Here is a 13,674-nt window from a genome sequence, read left to right on the forward strand (position 1 = left end):
GTAATCACTTGCTTAGGATCTATTTGACAGCACCTGCCTGTTCTCTGGATAGAAGTGTTTAGGCTAACCCCAACCCTAGTGGAAGTGGCAGAATAGAGGTGAAGAAGGAACACACACACACAGAGGCCCCAAGTAGGATAGGTGTGTAAGCTACCCATCATGTTTGGAATAAGATGTGAGGCAGCAGAGATCTGTGAGCAGCTGCTTTGGATTTGGGGTGAGACAGCTCATCTGAGTGTTGTCAGCCCACTCTGTACTGATGTCCACAGCAGGAAAGTGATTTGCTAAGCATGAACCAAAATGCCAACCTGGGATCTTTGGTGTATACAAGTTTGTGTTGCAGGACCATGACCTGTTCTTTTCAGCACATGCAATCTGCAGTGCACATCTGATTATTGGTGGGTCCCTTGCTTATGCTTGAGCAGTTCCTGTGAAGTCGTCATGGAGAATTAGTGGTGGCTCTGGTTTGCCATAAAACCTGGTCTCACAGGCACTTGCAGCATCTTTTTTTACACCCCTAATATCACCTTGACCCCTTAGTCACCCCAAACAAATAAAAGGTGACCTGAGGTTTAGATCCTCGGTGAAAATTGTGGTTTTAGTTCATGGCCAGCCTCAAGGCAGCTCCCTAAGTGATCTGCAGTAGTAAACAATCCTTGCTGTGTCTTCAGATCCCAGAAGTCAAGTTTTGTAAAAGGGATACTTAACACTTTTGTTTAGTGCTTGGAATACAAATGAGTGCAACTAAGGGACTAGGTAGACTATACAACCATTCTTCTGTGCAAAGCAGAGTAATTGCCAAGACCTTTACTCCATCCTTACTTGGCATCTTTGTGTAGAGTAGTCAGAGTAAATCATAATAATGAACATTTCCTCAAACCTGGCCAAAGCTGTTGGTACCCACAAAGTGACAGAGCAAAGATGAGATGAAACTGAGTTGTAAAAGCAATATGAAACCCCAGCCAAAAGGAGTCCTCTTCTGCTCTTTGACTTTGATATAGAATGGCCACTTTTACCTAGGACCAGGCTTGGAAGAGCGGTTTTTCTGTGATGAGAACTATTCCAATCCCGCCCTTCCTTGTAGGTGTTTCAGTGTTTTAGGGCTAGATCTGTCTCCTGGAAAAGGAAAGGGCCACTACCAGCTTCCAGTTGGCTACCTTAATCTGACATTACAGATACTGCAGAGAGATTAACATTCTGCCAATCCTGCCACATTCCTCCATTGGGCACTTGACTGTATAGTGTCTTCTCTATGCTTGTAGCCAACTGACCCACATTGGGAGTCTTATAACAGAAGACATTTATTTATAATCCCCCCTCCTGAAGTCCTGTGGACCCACCCTGAAATAACTAAAAACAAAGGCAATAATTAAAGGACTATAGACTCCTCACAAGACTGCAGGCCAAGCACACCACTGTAACATGTATAACCCACCTACTGAGTAGTTCTAAATCTGGGCAGGAAGATGGAAAGGGATGTGCTTCAGACTCTTCAGTAGTAGGAGTAAATGGGTATCTGGTAGAAATCTAGATTAACAGTTATTAATCTGGGGGCTTGGACCCCTAAAAATTCACTGGATGAGTTTTGTGCGATCTGAAGTATATGTAGTATTTTAAGTTTAAATGCATATCCCTGGGAGAGACTCCCAAGGGAGTGTGTGTGTTTAAAAAAGTATACACCCTGGCCAGTTTGGCTCATCGGTTAGAGCATGGGTCCACAGACCAAAGGGTCTCAGATTGGACCCAGTCAAGGGCATGTACCTGGTCCCAGTCAGGGTTGCGTGGGAGGCAACCAATTGATGTGTGTCTCTCACATTGATGTTTCTCCCTCCCCATCTCCCTCCCTCCCTTCCACTCTATCTAAAAATCAATGGAAAGCCCTTGCCGGTTTGGCTCAGCAGTTGGAGTGTGGGCCTGCGGATCATAGAGTCCTGGGTTCAGTTCCCACTAGGGGCACGTACCCCAAAAATAAATAAAAATCTGTGGTCTCTTTCACTTTAAATATATAAATAAATTAAAAATAAAAATAAAAATAAATGGAAAAATATCCTTGGGTGAGGATTAACTAAAAGTATGACTCATTGTTATGGATGGTTCTGAAATGTCACTGCAGTCCATATTCCTTCATAGACCATATTCATTGCCACCAGTGCTTGGTTCCCAGGGCTCAATGGACCACAGCTGCCTCTGTGGTCTTGTCCCGTTTTGAGACATCAGTGATATAAAGATGTATTGAGCCCTTGGTGAACTTCAGTCCCCAGAATTCCTTTTACTGTTTTTAGTAAGTTCCTATATATGAAATAAGCTGTGCCCTATAACAGAGAAATTCACATGGGAAAAGGAGATTTTTGGTCCAATAGAAGATTCTGAATATGTTCTTTTTCCATAAACAATAGATTTTATTGGTTTCTTGAGTGTCGTACATTGGCTGCATGCATAAGAACTAATTAGTTGATGTATTCTTTACTAATATTAACTGAACTTAATTGTGACATATGTGTGTTCCTAAGATATTACTAATGACTATAAGAAGAAAACAGCATGTTTTGGCTGCTGCTATTAGTAATCATACATAAATGAAGACTCACATATTATTCTATAAGCTAATCATCACCTTATATTACTGTCCCATTTAAAAGTTGACATTGCTCCAACATGAGTAGTTGGGATGGCTCCATAGGCTATGGGCCTTACCCAGTTAGAGGGCTGTTAACATTCCCCTTTTTCCTGCAGGTAAACTAGAGGATGCAGGCTAGTCAGGAGGTAGATGCCAGCAAATACAAAGTCCTTACATTCTATTTTTCTAGTCCTAGGAAAGGAATAAGAATAGGATTTGAAAAGAGGTCTTCTCACTTTGTTGTTCCCATCTCTTGTTTATTATTTGACTTGAAGGCCATTTCATTCAGTGTGCCATTGGTATTCAGAAGATAAGGATTACTGAGGTTAGAGAAGATTCATGAAAGAGTGGAGTTTCCTTATGAGAGAAAAGGGACTTCAAGCAACAAGAAGAGTGCCTTAGGTAGACTGCCCCTATAAAAACTAGAGTAACTTCACCAGGATGAACACAGTACACAGGAAGGGTAGTAAGGTAAGCAGCCTAGCTATGTGGGCAGAGAAAAGTCTAATTAGGTAGAAAATAGAGATTTGATTGACTGATTGAACAGGATTTGGATTTACTAGTCAATTATAAATTCTTAAAACACAGGAAGTGATGAAATTGTTTTGGGTTGGGAAAATTGGTCTAGCAGAGGTATACAGGATATATAGGAGCTGGACAAGGCTGGTGTCTGAGAAACCAGTTAGAAAATTATTCCATCAGTCCCATCACACAGCAAGTGTCAGGATGTCAGTGGTTGTATTGAGAATGCAGAAGAAATGGACTGGAGGGATATTACAGAGGAAGAATGGCAGGCTTATATACCTATTTACTGATTTTATTCCAAAGAGGATTTGTGACTCAATAATTAGATGCACTATACAAAATAATTTTGGGCCCTGGCCAGTTTGGCTCAGCAGTTAGAGCGTCGACCTGCGGTCCAGAGAGACCCGGGTTCGGTTCCCGCTAAGGGCGCGTACTTCGGTTGCAGTTTGTCCCCGGCCCTGGTTGGTCGTGCGGGTGGCAGCCACTCGATGTGTCCCTTCACGTCGATGTTTCTCTCTCTCTCTCCCTTCCTCTCTCTCCCTCCCACTCTATCTGTACAAAAAAATGGAAAAATGTCCTCGGGTGAGGATAAAAAAAAAAAAATAATAATAATTTTGGGGCCCGGTTGGTGTGGCTTGGTGATTGAGTGTTGACCCATGCACCAAGGGGTTACCAGTTTGATTCCTGGTCGGGGCACATGCCCAAGTTGTGGGCCAAATCCTCAGTGAGGGGCATGCAGGAGGTGGCCAATCAATGTTCTCTCTCATTGATGTTTCTAGCTCTCTTTCCCTCTCCCTTCCTCTCTCTCTCTAAAGTCAATAAAATAAAAAATAAAAATTATGGGGAGAGACTTAAAGGGAAGGTATGTACACAGCCTGTGTGATGTGAGGCCTGTCACCTTTGCAAGAAGAGATTGGTCCCTCTTCTTCACCAACACCACCTAAGCTGTTGTAGATTTCAAAGACTTTATTCAGGTTCCTCCTGGTCTGGGACATAGATATCAGGTTCTTAGGGAACCCCTGCAGTTTTACCTGACTTTGCTTTTCTGATTTGAGATGAAACATTCCTTATTCTGTTGAGTGACTCAGATTGCAGCATCTCCTAAAAATGATATAATGGAGATGAGGGGACCTGAGGGACTGATGCTAGAAGGTTCCAGTGACCTAATCCTGAATCTGGGACAAGGCTTCCCCAGACAAGTTTCAAATACCTAGTGGGAAGTGAGAGGCCAGAAGGGGATCTGCTTGGAGGATGTTTGTCACATTCCTACCTTATGCTCCCTTTTCTCCAGCTGCTGTTATTGGGTGCTTCTGCCTTGGCTCAGAAACTGTTATGGTATTTGTATTCAGCAGAGCAAGGTGATTCTCCATGGTAGTTCTAATTACATAGTTAGTAGTCCGAAAACTAAAATGGTGCATAGGATTAGGTGGAGGAAAGAATATTAAGTGAAGCCTGAGAATGGTAGCTGTTTGGTATGTCAGCTGCACAGATAAGATACCTATTGCCTCTGCTTTATCAATATCTAACAGGCAGAGGTGGCTGGGTGGCAGACCTTTCTTTTGTGTAGACTTATGACCCAGGACTACAGCAATTTCCTTCTCCCAGAGGAAATGGGATGAAAGGTTGGTTGATTATTTTCCTTTTCTTTTTAAATCCTCACCCAAGTATATTTTTTCCTTTTACCTTCAGATAGAGTGGGAGGGGGAGAGAGAGAGAAACATCAACATGAGAGAAACACATTGACTGGTTGCCTCCTGCACGACCCAACCAGGGCCGGGGACCGAACTGCAACCAAGGTACATGCCCTTGACCAGAACTGAACCCGGGACTCTTTGGTCCACGGGCTGATGCTCTAACCACTAAGCAAAATCGGCCAGGGCCCACTTATTTTTTTTTTAGATAGAGTGGAAGGGAGGGAGGGAGGGAGGGAGAGGGAGAGGGAGAGGGAGAGGGAGAGGGAGAGGGAGAGGGAGAGAGAGAGGGAGAGGGGGAGAGAGAGAAGAGAGAAACATCAATGTGAGAGAGATACATTGATTGGTTGCCTTCACATGACCCCAACCAGGGCTGGGGATCAAACCTGCGACCTTTTGGTCTGTGGGTCAATGCTCTTAACTACCGAGCCAAACCAGCCAGGGCAGTTCATTTTTTTAAGAAATATTTAAATTGATTTTAGAGAGAGAGGAAGGGAGAGGGATAGATAGAAACATCAACAGGCTGCCTCCTGCATGCCCCCTACTGGGGATTTGAGCCTGAAATCCAGGCATGTGCCCTGATCAGAATAGAATTGGTGACTTGGTGCACGGAATGATGCTCAACCAACTGAGCCACACCAGCCAGGCTATTTTTTTTAAAAATATGTTTTTATTGATTTTAGAGAAAGAGAGAAACAGATTGGTTGCCTCCTGCATGCACCCCGACAGGAACCTAACCCAAAATATGGGCACGTGCTCTGATCGAGAATCAAACTGGAGACCTTTTGGCGCACAGGATGACACTCAACCAAATAAGCCACACCAGCCAGGGCAAAAGGGGAGGTTATTTAGATGGAACTCTCCTGGACATAGTAGTACACATTTTGTGAGTCTTTACAACGGTTCTGTTATACCTTCATTCATATTTTTCCAGTCTTTGGAGTTTTCCAGTTAAAGAAAAGCCAAATAGTCTTAGGTTCTATTCCTGAAAGCAAATGCCTCCACACTTAGACTTGAAAGGACATAAGTTAGGTCCTTGTCAGGTTGTGTGGCCGTGTGTACTGGGTATATTGTTATCTGGTCTGTGTTCTTCTCAGACACCAACAACTTCTAAATTTGTATGAAAATCTTCCTGTTAAATCAATGCCATTTGAGTCCAAGTTTAACAAAACAGGTCCCAGTGTTAGTGTCGTTTTGTTAATTTCTAAAACAAGTAGGGCTATACTAGAGGGACAAACAAAAAATTGTTCTATTTATCTGATTTCCTGTTTAAGATCAGTGGAGGGGACAACTTCAGAAAAGCTGCAGTGCCTACAGCTTCATGGATCATTAGTCCTTTTTGGTTAACTCCCCTGCTCTGTTCAGAGACCATTTCTTTTCTTTTTATCCTCACCTGAGGACATTTTTGCATTTATCTTCAGATAGAGCGGAGGAAGAGAGAAAGGAGAGAGGGAGGAAGGGAGAAACATCGATGTGAGAGAGGCACAGGCACATCGACTGGCTGCCACCTACACAACCCGATGGGGCCGGGGACAAACTGCAACCAAGCTACGTGCCCTTAGCAGGAACCAAACCCGAACTCTCTGGTCCACAGGCCGACGCTCTAACCGCTGAGCCAAACTGGCCAGGGCTGTTCAGAGACCATTTCAAGACTCACCTCAAACTTCCAACCCCGTTATTTCCCTCAGTTTTCAGCAAATAATCTCCCTAATCCAAGTAAACAGCTAACACAAGGAGACACCCTCAACTTTCCACCATCAGATCTACCTCCAAGTACATCTTTCCTTCTCTGTCCTCCTGTTACAATGGAAAAGGTATCCCTATTATCTAAATTTCTCTATCAGTGCACCAAATTCCCTCTCCTGTGGCTTTTTAAGGACTTGCTCCATCGACTCTCTCTCCTATTTTCAATCCTTCCTACCCCATTAGCTGATCCCCCAAGCCCTCAAGTTTTCCAGTTTTATTTGACTGTAGTAAAATATAAAATTTACCATCTTAACCATTTTTAAGAGTACAGCTCAGTGTATTAAATACATTCAGAATGTTGTACAATCATCACCACAATCCATCTCCATAACTCTTCATCATGTAAAATGGAAACAATACCCAATAAACTATTCCTGTGACACCCCCCCAGCCTGACAACCATTATGTTACTTTCTGTCTCTCTGATCTTGAGTATTCCCAAGTACTTCATATAAGTGGGATCATACAGTATTTGCTTTTTTTGTGTGTGTGACTGGCTTATTTCACTTAATCACAAATTCCTCAAAGTTTACCCATTAATTTTCTTGGTGATATTTTTTGTTTTGTTTTTTATCCTCACCCGAGGATATTTTTCCATTTTTTGTACAGATAGAGTGGGAGGGAGAGAGAGGAAGGGAGAGAGAGAGAGAAACATCGATGTGAAGGGACACATCGAGTGGCTGCCACCCGCACAACCAACCAGGGCCGGGGACAAACTGCAACCAAAGTACGTGCCCTTAGCGGGAACCGAACCCGGGTCTCTCCGGACCGCAGGCCGACGCTCTAACCGCTGAGCCAAACTGGCCAGGGCTTCTTGGTGATATTTTAACATATCTTTTATTAACCTATCTCCCATTTAAAATCCAACCCTCCCTCTCCAGCCTTACATTTCTCTTTGATGACCAAAAATCTCATAAGAATTGCTTCTATGCACTGGGTCCCACTCCTTATTCCTCTGCATTCTGACTTCTGTCCCAAAGCTCCTGAGAAATAGATTTTACCAAGGACACCACTGACCTCCACGTTACTAATACAAAAAAAAAAAAACACTTAAAAAATTATATTTGACTCCTCAGCAGTGTTTAATACTATGGACATCCATTCCTCTAACCACTCTTCTGGTGACTAAAGTGACACCACGCCTACTGGTCCTCCTCCTCTCTGGCCACTTCTCAGTCTCCTTGGCAGGCTCTTCCTCTATTCACCTCTTAAATGTGACTATTCCTTACGGCTATTTTGGGTCATCTCTTCCTCTTTCTCTTACATGGACAATCTTATTCATCCCCGTGGCTTATTTCCTTCTGCTGGCAACTCCTGAATCCAAGACCCAATTCTTGAGCTCCAGGGTTGTAGAAACACTGCCTACATGACACTTGCACTTGGGATGTCTTAGGAATTCTGCACTCAACATACCAAAACTGAACCCATCATCTATCGCCACCACCAGAAACCACCACTCTAAAAAATCCATGTTCTGCTCTGGGCTCTTCCCCTAACTTTAGCTCACAAAATGGCACTACAGCCCAGCCAGTGTGGCTCAGTGGATTGAGCATCATCCCATGGACTGAGAGGTCTTGGTTCAATTCCAGGTCAGGGTACATGCCCGGGTTGTGGGCTTGATCCCCAGTCAGGGGCGTGCAGGAAGCAGCCTATCAATGTTTCTCTCTTACATCGATGTTTCTATTTTTCTCTCCCTCCCTTTCTCTCTAAAAAAATAATAAAATAAAAATCAATAAAATATTTTTTAAAAGGCACTACAACTGTCTGTTGCTCAACCCAGAAACCATGAGTCTTCATCATGAGTCTTTCACCCTGCCCCCAACCAATAATCACCAACTCTTTTTGTATCTATTATCCATTGCATTGTTACAAATTGCCCCAAAACAAGGACAAAATGACTTTTACACAACTCTGAGGGTTGTCTGGGGGTCTCTGCTGGTCTTTCCCAGGCTCACTCATGCAGCTACATTCCCCTAGCTGATGTCTAGGGTCAGCTGAGAAGATAACAGGATCACTTCACATGGTTTTTCATCTTCACAACATAGTAGATAGTCTCCAGCTTCCAAGAAAGAGAGCAGGAGGTGCAAGTTCTCGTGAAGCTTTAACTCAGAACTTCCCAATGCACTTCTGTCACATTCTTTTGATCATAACAAATCACGAGACCAGCCCAGATATCATGGGTGGGGAAATAAATTTCATCTCCTAATGGGAGGGGCTATGAAGTAGCTGGCCATTTTTTAAAATTGATTTTAGAGAAACAGAAATATAGATTTTGTTGTTCTACTTATGCATTCATTGGTTGATTCTTGTAGGTGCCCTGACTGAAGATCAAACCTGCAACCTTGGTATATCAGGACAACACTCTAACCAACTAAGCTATACAGCCAGGGCCAGTATCTGGGCATTTTTAATCCACCCCACCTATCAATTCTACCTTCTGTTGGGTTGAACCTAATGAAATTGCCAATACTTGACCATTACTGACCTACAAAAGTGGCACTTTCAGATGGTTCAATCTAATATTTCTTTAATTCATCCTGGTTCTAGGTCATCATTATCATCTGGTCTACCACAATAGCTCTTGCTTTCAGTTGGGTAGTTCTCCAGATCATCATTCAGCAGCCAGTGTGATCTTTGTAACAGCTGAGTCTGATTATCTCACTCTCCTGCTTAAGACCTCCCCACTTGCTTTCTATTTTCCTTAAGATAAATGTAAACTGTGTATCACTATACACACACATATATCCAGAACAGGCTCTCCCTTAACTCTCCAGCCTCCCTTACTTTCCTCCTTGTACTCTCTGTTCCAACTCCACTCTCACTGAAATGGCTCTTGTGCTGGGCTATGTACTAGAGAAGTTGGCGATCCTGTGCACTTCCTTCCCCAATTTTCCATCCTGAGACAGTATTTTCTCCCCCAGCCCCCTTTGAAGAAGAAATGAAGATTAAAAGAAATTGCCAGGTCTTAAGGGCGAGGTGAAGTTTTTTGTCTCCAGAATTCTAGCTAAGATGGGCATGGGCAAAGAGAACTAAAAATGGAGTCCTCTGACGTTGCAGGTGGTCAGGAAGCAAAGAGTTCAGAGGATACTCCCTTCGCTCCACCCTGGGGCACCACCTGTGGCCAATCTGCGGTTCAACAGTCCTTGATTCTTTTTTTTTTTATTATTTTTTTTATCATCCTCACCTGAGGACATTTTTCCATTTTTTTTTGTTCAGATAGAGTGGGAGGGAGAGAAAGGAAGAGAGAGAGAGAGAAACATCGATGTGAAAGGGACACATCGAGTGGTCGCCACCCGCACAACCAACCAGGGCCGGGGACAAACTGCAACCGAGGTACGTGCCCTTAGCGGGAACCGAACCCGGGTCCCTCCGGACCGCAGGCCGATGCTCTAACCGCTGAGCCAAACCGGCCAGGGCCAGTCCTTGATTCTTGAAGTCCCCCTCTCCTCAACAGAGCACGAAGATTTGGATACCCTGTGTGGGAAGAGGAGCCTGGATGAGAAACCTCACCCCTTTGTCAAGTTGCCCCCAAAAACCTGTGCCAGGTGCATCTGCTGCCATGGTTACATCTTTACTGCAAACTCTTCTCCCAATCTTTCCCTTTCTTCTGTCTCTTCCTAATCCTCCTATTTCAATGGTAAAAATCACTTCATCAGGAAGGTGTGCCTGGCTACCCTGACATAATCTCCCATAGTACCCAGTACTTCCCTTAAGCAACATTATTGTGTCAGGCAGCCTTCTAAAGGTCTACATAGGTTAGCTTATTTATTCCTCACAACAAATGTATTATGATTCCTATTTTACAGATGGAAACAGTCACAGAGAGGTTAAGTACTTTGCCCTAAAACATACAGTTAGGAAGTAGCAAACCAAGTTTCACACTTATGCAGACTGGTTTTAGGGCCCACATTCTTAACCACTAATCTGTATTTGCCTCATAAACAAATAGGTATATGTTTGGGACTGCTTGTTTAGGTATCTTTTCCCTTGTTAAGTTCAGTAAGGGTAGGAAGTATATCTAACTCAATCGTCACTGAATTCATAGCTATCGGGAGAGTTATAGTTGTCACGAAATCTGCTCTGTTAATGTGTACTGAATGAAAACATGGAATATGTTTTACATATTTTCTTCAAAAATTATCCCCAATCACTTTTTCATACAATTTAAAAAACTGTTTTATAATGACAAGACATTAGTCATTAGACTTCTGTGGGCCAAATACAAATTAGTCAGGCTCCTGTTATTACTCCTAAGTAACCTTCTGAGTAACATTCCTCTTGCCCTTCACCTTCTGTTGCTTGGTATACAGAGGCATCACTAAGGAGAAGGAACAGTGGCTCTGAAAGCAGAGCCGTCATCCTATTGTGCCCACCTTGACCCCCGACTGTCAAGGACAAGCAGTGTGAGTCCCCTGCCTTGGTTCACTCAGAAGGAATAATGTCACAGAATCCAGAATGATCATGAGAGATGGTTATCTGCTGATCACTAACTCACTTATTGATTCTTCGCTCCCTAATTCAATAGTTGTTTATTGTGCCCCCTCCCCTTTTTTTTATCCTCACCCGAGGACATTTTTTTGCATTTATCTTGAGATAGAGCAGGAGGAAGAGAGAGAGAGAGAGATCGACGTGACAGAGACACATCAAGTGGTTGCCACCCACACAACCCCAACCAGGACCAGGGACAAACTGCAACCAAGGTACGTGCCCTTAGCAGAAACCGAACCCAGTCCGCAGGCTGACACTCTAACCACTGAGCCAAACCGGCCAGGGCTGGGTTGCAGTTTTGTCCCTGGCCCTGGTCAGGGTCATGCCGGAGGCAACCAATTGATGTGTCTCTCTCACATCGATGTTTCTCTCTCTCTCTCTCTCCCCCTCCTCCCACTATCTGAAGATAAATGGAAAAATAGCCTCTGGTAAGGATTAAAAAAAATAATTTAAAGAACGTGCCCTGGGGCCCTGGCTGGTTTGGCTCAGCAGTTAGATCACTGGTCCATGGACCAAAGAGTCTGGGTTCGATTCCTGGTCAAGGGTATGTACCTTGGTTGCGGGTTTGATCTCTAGCCCTGGTAGGGGTTGTGTGGAAGGCAACCAACTGATGTCTCTCTCTCTCTCCCTCCCTCCCTCCCAATCTGGGGGGGGGGGATTCTTGGGTGAGGACTAACAGAAAAAAAAAAGTCTTTGCGCCCTGGCCAGTTTGGCTCAGCGGTTAGAGCGTTGGCCTGCGGTCTGGAGAGACCCGGGTTCGGTTCCCGCTAAGGGCACGTACTTCGGTTGCAGTTTGTCCCCGGCACTGGTTGGTCGTGCGGGTGGCAGCCACTCAATGTGTCCCTTCACGTCGATGTTTCTCTCTCTCTCTCCCTTCCTCTCTCTCCCTCCTACTCTACCTGTACAAAAAATGGAAAAATATCCTCGGGTGAGGATAAAAGAAAAAAAAAAAAAAAGTCTTTGCCCTGGGAAAGACTATTGCCCTCTGATGGTTGACTGGCTTGCTGGCCTCAGCCAATTGAATACTGGCTGGGCTCTTGACCAGAGTCCTGGGTTCCAAAAGAGCCAGCCTCTCACTCTGCCCTTGGTTTTGGTTTTTGGTTGTGTTGCCCATCCCTTTCTCAAATTAGGTGACTTGAATTCAAATCCCATTATTTGTCACTTATTGGGCCATATAATCTTGGAGTCAACTTCTCAGAACCTCAATTTCCTTATTTGCACAATAGAGATAAATAGGAAAGCTATGAGAATTAAATGTAGGTGATTCAAGTAAATCGTGTAGGATACATTAAAAAAATGTTAACTCATTTTGTTATCAATTGCCCAGTCTAACCCAATCCAACTCAGGGCAGGAAACTGCCTAGTCTACAGCATCAGTGGGCTTCTCACTGGCTTCAGGCTGGATGCCCTCATTTTGGAATATAAATGTTAGCTGAGGGGAAGAAGTGATAGCCTTGGCAGAGCTCCTCCAAAAAGGAGGCTGGTTTCAATGTCCCAGATGGAGCCTCAGCCTAGACCTCCCTGAGAGCACTCAGCTGGATTAAACAATAATCAGGCTTATAATATGGCGCAGGCAGTAAAATAATAAAAGAAATTTCAGTAATCGTTCTACAAACCCAATGCAAGCTAAAATCCTACCATTAATTCCGTTGACCAGAGTTAGCTCTAGGAATTGTTTCAGTGGAAGCAATGTAAGAATCACTGTCCCAGTGCTAGAGCAGCTGCACTTTGTAATGAAACAGCAATGGAAACAGGACAGTGGGCACCAAGACTTCAATTTTTGCTATAGAGACCTCTGCCACAAAGAACTTACAATTGAGTGTTTTAGTGTTGCTGATTTTGATTTTGATGAGAACTATGCTGTGTAGACATTTGAGATAAAGAGTAAAAGGGAGCCGGCCAGTGTGGCTCAATTGATTGAGCCTTGTCCCATGGACTGAGAGGTCCCAGTTCCATTCCTGGTCAGGGCATATGTCCAGGTTGCAGGCTTGATTCCCAGTAGGGGGCGTGCAGGAGGCAGGTGATTGATGTTTCTCTCTCACATCGATGTTTCTATCTCTCTCTCTCTCTAAAAAATCAGTAAAAATATGTATTTTTTTTTTTTTAATCCTCACTGGAGGACATTTTTCCATTTTTTGTTCAGGTAGAGTGGGAGGGAGAGAGAGGAACAGACGGAGAGAGAGAAACATCGATGCGAAAGGAACACATCGAGTGGCTGCCACCCGCACGACCGACCAGGGCCGGGGACAAACCGCAACCGAGGTACGCGCCCTTAGCGGGAACCGAACCCGGGTCTCTCAGGACCGCAGGCCGACGCTCTAACCGCTGAGCCAAACTGGCCAGGGCAAAAATATGTATTTTTTAAAAAGGGTAAGGAGCCCTAGCCGGTTTGGCTCAGCGGTTAGAGCATTGACCTGCGGTCCAGAGAGACCTGGGTTCGGTTCCCGCTGGGGGCACGTACCTCGGTTGTGGTTTGTCCCCGGCCCTGGTTGGTCGTGTGGGTGGTGGCCACTCGATATGTCCCTTTCACGTCGATGTTTCTCTCTCTCTCTCTTCCTCTCTCTCCCTCCCACTCTATCTGAACAAAAAATGGAAAAATGTCCTCGG

This window comes from Molossus molossus, unplaced genomic scaffold, assembly GCF_014108415.1.
Source record: "Molossus molossus isolate mMolMol1 unplaced genomic scaffold, mMolMol1.p scaffold_m16_p_21, whole genome shotgun sequence".
NCBI lineage: Eukaryota > Metazoa > Chordata > Mammalia > Chiroptera > Molossidae > Molossus > Molossus molossus.